Raw genomic sequence first — 8071 nt, 5'->3', positions numbered from 1 at the left:
TGCAGTGGGTGGGGAAAGGCTTTTCAGGGAGGGCTCCCCAGGAGAGGTGGCACTTGAGACAAGTTTTGGGGAAGGAGCAAGCATCAAGAACAGCTCCAGAATATAGGAAGGGCTTTATTTAGGTACAGTTCTATTTGGGCCAGGGAACTTAAGTGATGCACCGGATGCTGTGTTTCAATAGATTTTTCTCTTAGATTACTTGTTTAAATTGAGAGGCTGAAGGGTAGAGGGCACTGATGAAGTTTAGATCAGTGGGTAAAGACCTTGCATGCCATCCTTGTACTGCCATGGGAAAAATAGTCCAGCAGAGACAGGAGATATGGGCATCCCAGGAGAGGGGAAATGCCTGGGCATACATGGAGGTGTGACAAAGCATGCACATTTAGAGAACCCATCTGGGATGTCTCCAGAATTCCCAGGGGCCAGGATCCCATGGAAAGGGGCTTTCACACTTGGCCATGAACCTGGGCTGCCAGAGGTTTAAAGGCCAACAGGTAGAAGATGAATAGACCATATGACCACCCAGTAGAGGCTCCAAACACTTTTCCCCAGCCCACACCTCCCCTTTCTTAGATACTGGCCCATCGCACGTCCTGGCCCCACTTACTGCTGGCCACAGCTGATGGCATCCAGAGGTTGAATGAGTTGATGGTGGACGCAGGATCTCTAAGTGCATTTAAACTTTGGGATCAAGGCTGCCCTCTGGGCAAAAGTTGGAGTAAAGGAGAGAGAGAGAGAGAGAGAGAGAAAGAGAGAGAGAGAGAGAGAGAATCTATAGGTCATAGTATAGCCCATCTTGGATCTTGGACCTGGCTTATTTTCTTCCCTTTACTTAGGTTGGCTCAAATGGCTTCTGTTTCTTGCAACCAAATGGAGTAGTGAGTTAATTTCTCTAAGTCTCAATTTTTGAGCCCATCAAATGCCACTGTTCGACGACATGCTGCCTAATACTTTTTTTGGCTCCAAGATTCTTATTTTTCTTATCTTTTACCATGCCTGCCTAGCATGGCACCTTGCATACCATAGATGTCTAGTAACTATCAATATAATTTTGAATGCACACTCAATTGTATTGTGACAGGGTAACATTTTCACACCAAGTAATTAGTATTTCAATACATCCAAAAATGGAAGGGGAGCTTGGATGGAATGTAACGCTGGGGTTAAGGGAACTTGAATGGATTCCTAGAAAAACTAAATGAAATCTCTCATCTAATTTGAAACACAGTTTAGTTACCCACGTCTGTTTATAAACACTTTGTTTAGAGGGATAGCTGCCCAGAAAGTGTAGCCTTAAGGCTCTCTACCAAATACTTTTTGTGAAGAGACATATTTGCTGGAAATAAATGAGTCGAGACCATGTTATTTTGGATTCTTTGTTCTTTTTTCCCCCCTTTTACCGGCCCCTGTCTATGCTTTAACTGAAGGAGGAAAAATCTAGTAAAATAGATCTCTTATCTGGGGCCGAGGCTCATGCACCTGAGCCGACTCATGAGTAGGTACCAACTGTACGAGAGCTTTAATCCACTCTCCCATCTCCAAGGATGAATCCAGACACTGTCCCACATAAATATTTTAGATGCTATGGAAACTCAGCGGTAGAAAGAATGGACTCTTTTAATTAAGATAGTCCTTCCCCATGAAAGATAAACTGGTAGAGTTCAGTGACAAAATATTTGGCACTCAAATTTTCTTAGGTCTCTCCATTTTATGAGGACAAACGGGGTCACAATAAAAGCCATGGATATAAATGTCATCAGCTCACTGAAACTTCAGCCACCTGAAGACACCTCTGCGTTGTTTGTTTTGGGAAGTGGGTTTTATGTGTGTGGGAGGCGGGTGGCCAGATTCCTAGAGGCATTTCTCAGAAGCTCACGAACAAATCCAGGAGACCCTAGACTTGTGCCAGCCAAGACCCTGGTTGTGTCAGCCATGGCCCCTTTATCCTGTTCGGTTTCTTCTCTCCCCTTTGTATTAAAGGCTTTTATTTGTTGTGTTTCTTTTTATTCCAGCTGTATGGAGATATAATTGACATATAACATTATGTAATTTTAAGGTGTACAGTGTGATGATTTGATACACTTATATATTGTGAAACGACTACCCCAGTAAGATTAGTTAACACATCCATCACCTCACATACCGTTTCCCCGAAAATAAGACCTAGCTGGACCATCAGCTCTAATGCGTCTTTTGGAGCAAAAATTAATATAAGGGGCCGGCCGGTGGCTCAGGCGGTTAGAGCTCCATGCTCCTAACTCCGAAGGCTGCCGGTTCGATTCCCACATGGGCCAGTGGGCTCTCAACCACAAGGTTGCCAGTTCAATTCCTTGACTCCCTCAAGGGATGGTGGGCTCTGCCCCCTGCAACTAAGATTGAACACGGCACCTTGAGCTGAGCTGCCGCTGAGCTCCTGGATGGCTCAGTTGGTTGGAGTGCATCCTCTCAACCACAAGGTTGCTGGTTCAACTCCTGCAAGGGATGGTGGGCTGTGCCCCCTGCAACTAGCAACGGCAACTGGACCTGGAGCTGAGCTGCGCCCGATACAACTAAGACTGAAAAGGACAACAACAACTGGAAGCTGAACGGCCCCCTCCACAACTAAGATTGAAAGGACAACAACTTGACTTGGAAAACTGTCCTGGAAGTACACACTGTTCCCCAATAAAGTCCTGTTCCCCTTCCCCAATAAAATCTTTAAAAAAAAAATTAATATAAGACTTGGTCTTATTTTACTATAAGACCCGGTCTAATTAATATAATAATATATAATAATATATAATAATATATAATATATAATATAATATAATATAATATAATATAATATAATATAATATAATATAATATAATATAATATACCGGGGCTTATATTAATTTTTGCTCTGAAAAACACATTAGAGCTGATTATACGGCTAGGTCTTACTTTCAGGGAAACACGGTAGTTACCTTTTTAAAAATTCTGTTAAGTTCTTTATCAATTAGCTACTGCTATATAACAAACTACCCCTAACCTTCATGGCTTAAAATGATAACCATCTATTTAGCTTGTACTTTTATTGGTTGGCTCTTTGGGCTAGACTCAGCTGGGCTCCCTCATGCATCAGTGATGAGCTCTGGGTTGAGGAGGGGGCTCTACTGATCTTGGTCGGGTCTCGCACATGTCTGGGACCTGGCTCTGGATCGCTCATCCTCCTGGAGGCTAATTCAGGCTTATTCATGTGGCAGAGCCATGTTCCAGTAGAAAGTAGAAGAGTGGAAAGCTTCTTGAGGCCCTTTTCAGGCTCTGAAAAGGTGTAATATATGACTTCTGCCACATTCTATTGACCAAAGCAAGTCATAATGTCAACCCAGATTCAAGGTGGCGAAATAGATGCCATCTCTTTATGGGAGGAACTGCAAAGTGTATGCAGGTAAGAGACTAACTGTGACCATTTTTGGCAATCCATCTACTAGGTTCGGGTAACATTGCCAATATACCAAGTCTTTGAATCAGAGAAGTGTGTGGGTCCCTTCAGTGTTACTTAGCAGCAGGTCCCCGAAGCATGGCTGCTTGGGCCCCCGAGTCCTTGAGGCTTATGAAACAGTCCTTTGAATTGTAACTTAGAGCTTCTCCCATCTTCCCAGAAAACTCCCACCTTCCACAATGTGCCCAGGGGGCAGAGTTGAGTGACAATCTCACCTCCCTTCTGTCAACTAAAGCTTTATTACTGGACCAAACTTGGTTTCTTGTTTCCTTAGACTGAAAATTATCTCCTAGGAGGGCCGTTTCTCACCTCTCAAACAAGTGCATTTCTAGCCAGCCCACCACACTAGGTGTCAGACATGTCCAGATGTTTTCGGGTCCCAGTGGCAGAACTTAAGCTTCCTTTTTTCTCCATAACTCACTAGATCTGCCTTGTAGATTCTTACCTCCTGTATAGGAGAGAGAGAGAGAGAGAGAGAGAGAGAGACAGAGACAGAGACAGAGACAGAGACAGAGACAGAGAAAGGAGTGTGATGCAATAATATAATCAGTTCCAGGGATCTCCTTAGGTGACAACTCTCAGAATTCTTCCTTCCCTCCCCAGGTCTCTCCAAGGTAGATCTTCCGGGTAGGTTCTGTCTTTCGTTCTCTTGTGGTGACATGTGAGGATGCTATCTCTGAGTCCTCCTGGATCCCCCTGCAGAGGGCCTGCTCTGGACCATCCCTTGAAAACTGAATTAGTTAACCATTAGGATGGGTGATGGCGCCATTCCTGAGGGTCTGGCTGGCATCTACTGCTGATGCCTTCAGCTTGTGTACCTCGCGGTCTGGGTGCTCCATATCCCTTCAGAGCTCTGCAGTGCTCCCTGCCCTCCTTGATCTTAATTCGGCCGTGCTCCCTCTGAGTCCCTATTACGTCCTCCCGTCAGTCCTGACTGAGCCTTCAGGGGCAACGTGCCTCTCTCCATGCTAGCTCTTAGAGCTAACGATTTGCGTGTTCTGTGTCACATCCCCTTAGCCCACTGCTCATCTCTGCATAACCATGGTGGGCAGCTCTATGCACAATGACTTGTCCCACCTCAAGTACCAATGGCAGTGGCTCCTGTTTTTCTGCCTCAGATGTTTCCTTAAGGCCAAAGATGTTCACAGAGCCAGAACGTAAGAAGAGGTAAGCTCTCCCGGAAGTAATCCTCAACAAGTAGGGGATGAGAGTCAGCAGATAAATGCCCCAGCCCCCTGACTTCAGAGAGGACAATTCTGAGGTACATTTTACACGGTTCTTCAGAGGGTCCCCAGAGGAATGGAGTCCCAGTTTACACATCCTTTGTTAGCATCTCCTCTTTGCCTGTCTCACTCCTCTGCTTTCTGGAATCAACTCTTAAGTAAATGACTTGCACCCAAGTCCTTGTCTCAGGTTCTGCTTTGAGGAAACCCAAACTAAGACAGGCCCTACGGAAGGCCTACAGCTCACAATCTAGCTTCCTTCTGAGGCTCCTGGTCCTTGGGAGCAGGTAGGAATTTCTGCATCATGTGCTATGCAGGAATTGTGGGGGTGACCCTAGAAAGCTGTGTAACCATGTTGATCTACTAAGTTGACTTTGATGAGGCTGTCCTCTCCCCTAGGTCAGTGCCTGAGAACAGAAGAGAACAGCCAGTGTGTCAACATCCTCTCCTCTATCCCCAGAACTCCCCTTAACCCTTCAATATTCCTCGGCACTCTGATGGAAATCACAATCAGGGAAGATGCAGCATTTTCGACTGTCTGTGTCCCCTCCTTCTCCCTTCTCCCAGGATCCACTGGAAACAGAAGAGTGGGCTTTGAGTCTCTCACTTCTCTGAATATCCTGCTTCTCCTCAGGCATAAAGTAGAACTCCACTGGTAAAACCTATCTCTTGAGATGTTATAGGGGGACATAAAGGAATTCAGAAAATCATTTTCTCTGGACATGCTTGACATTCTTGCCACTGTTCTGCTAAAGAGATAAGGAAAATCAGCTTTGAAACTTGAGCTCCTCAGTGACGTCTTTGCTCCCAAAACGTGTGCTGTCCCAATTTGGCAGCCACTAGCCACATGTGGCAATTGAGCACTTGACATGTGACTAGTGGAGCTGAATTTTAAGTGTATGAAATCTTAATTAAAACTTAAATTAAAAAACTAATACTCATTTCAGTTATTGGGCAACTTTTAAGCAAGTTGTTAGAAACAACTTGGGTAAGTGAATCTACTTTCTCAAGTAGAAATTATATAAAATCTAAATACAGATCAAATATTTTTGATGAAAATTTAATGTCTGAATTGCAATGTGCTGAAGTATAAATACATACCTGATTTTAGCCTTAGTAAAAAAAAATAGAATGTAAAAAATAATTTCTTTTTATTGTTTACCTGTTGAAAAGGTAACATTTTGGATATTTTGGTTTAAATTCAATATATTATTAAAGTTAATTTCACTTGTTTTTTACCATTATTTTTTTAAATTGCGGAATATTGGGGAACAGTGTGTTTCTCCAGGGCCCATCAGCTCCAAGTTGTTATCCTTCAATCTAGTTATGGAGGGCGCAGCTCAGCTCCAAGTCCAATTGCGGTTGCAGGGGGGGTAGCCCAACATCCCATGTAGGAATTGAACCAGCAACGCTATTGTTCAGAGCTTGAACTCTAACCGAGTCATCCGGCCACCCCTGTTTTTTTTTTTTTTTTTTTACCATTTTTAATGTGGCTTGAAAGTCTTAAACTACACCTGTGGTTTGCGTTGTATTTCTTTCAGAGCACTGGTTCTAGGTAATGCTTATCTTGGAGCTTCCTGGTCCAGCTGGGGGTAGGGGAGCGGGGGAGGGGAGTTGCTGGGGCTGCAGGGTAACAGGGTTTAAGGGGAGGAGTTTTAATGTATCAGTTTAATATTTGCACAATATTATCCCTGGTACAGATAGATGTATTGTCCCTATGTTGCATTGAAGGATAAGGGCCTATTCCTTTCTCTTATGGTTTCTATATGAGGAAACTGATAAGGAGAAAGAGGTTTTCTGGTGTTTTGAACCAATAAATCTATTCACCAAGATGGAGAATATAAGCTGAGATGGATAGATTTTGCTTTAAGCAGGGCATAGATTCAGGGTTCTTGGCAACCTAATTTGGACAATGTAAGCCCACCCCTGGCCCCAGTTGATTGGTCATAGGATAGTCACTTGACCGAAGCTGGGCCAATGGGCTGCTCTCCTGGGAGACTGGAATAGAGACTAAGGGATTCTAGTTCCACTTGGCTGCTTAAACAGGGGAGCTCCAAGTTCCAGTGACATAAGTGATGGCTACCGTTTGTCATGTGTCTGGGATGTAGGGAAGGCCAGTCTATGATGAAATGGAAGAGCTGGCCCCTCACAGAAGACTTCCTAGGTTACTGGAAGCCCTCCAGGCTCTGGATTTTCCTCTTACTGAGCTTTCCCTGCAGTTCTGACCCTGAGGCTATAGGCCATGTCCTCAGAATACATTCCCCTGAGGGTGTTCATGTTACCTGCAAAGAAGCTTAACTAATACAGTGTAGTGGCTCCAGGGGGAAATTACTAGAACTTTTTGTTTATAGCTCAAGGGACAAGGACCAGAAGATTTTTTTTTCTATAGAAAAAGCTGGTTAGTGGCCTCCTTGTTCCTGGGTAGCTGACAGTTTTCAGCACCACCCTACAGCTGCGTTTTGGGTTCAAAAGACTTTTGTGGCTGGCCTGGGAGGCAGATCATCATTTATAACATTGTTTCTAAGGGAGACACATTCCAAGATCCAAACAATGAATTTAGTAAAGAATGTTTGGCTTCCAGGAGGGATGAGCTGATCCTGCTGTATCCTAGGGGTTGGCTACCCATTAACGGTTAGGTCCCCTTCTATTTTAGCACGATGACTGACTCTGCAGAGCTGGAGTTTGTATGTGGGGAGAGAATTCTGATAAGAGGGAGGGAACAGATGAGTGCCCCCGCTCCCCCCGCAGCTGGGGTGCCTCAGGGCTTCTTGTGCTCTGAGAGCCCCTGGAGGTCCACGCTGCATAAGAGGGGGAGGTGAGAGGTGGACAAAGACACTTGGCCTCCTTCACATTACTGTCACGTCTGCCAGCCCGCGAAGTCGAAGGGGCCTGGCTTAGACTCCCCTGCTCAACTCAAACCCTTTTTGGAATAAGCGTGATGTTAGGGGGGCGGAAAAAAATCCTACATCCTCTGCCTGGGAAATCCGGAGCGCTCGAGGTGGGCTCCGCGGGGCAGCGTTACTGTTCCCAGGGAGCGGCTGTCACGGCGCGGGGCGAGCCGAGGGGCTTGGGCCAAGACTCCATCCCTCTAGGAGATGGCAGACAGAATGGGGCGAGGGGAGCCAGCTCATCCCCCCCCACCCTCGCACTCTTACCCCGTCCTCCCCACTCCCAGCCCGGAAGAGGAGCTAGCAGCCCGAGCCCCGTCTCACGGAGGGGAAGGATGGGACGCATATCCACAGCATTGTCTGGGAGGGAGGGGAGAAGCTCCGCCCCCCCCACGGGGGAGGGGAAAGGGGGGAGGGCGGGCGGGAGAGGAGGGGAGGAAGAAAGGCGAGGGAAGAGGGGTGTGGGGAGCGACGAAGGGCTCGAGAAAGAGGGGGA

The sequence above is a fragment of the Rhinolophus ferrumequinum genome, chromosome 23 (assembly GCF_004115265.2).
Source record: "Rhinolophus ferrumequinum isolate MPI-CBG mRhiFer1 chromosome 23, mRhiFer1_v1.p, whole genome shotgun sequence".
In the NCBI taxonomy this organism is placed as follows: Eukaryota; Metazoa; Chordata; class Mammalia; order Chiroptera; family Rhinolophidae; genus Rhinolophus; species Rhinolophus ferrumequinum.
This window is presented reverse-complemented; position numbering follows the sequence as displayed.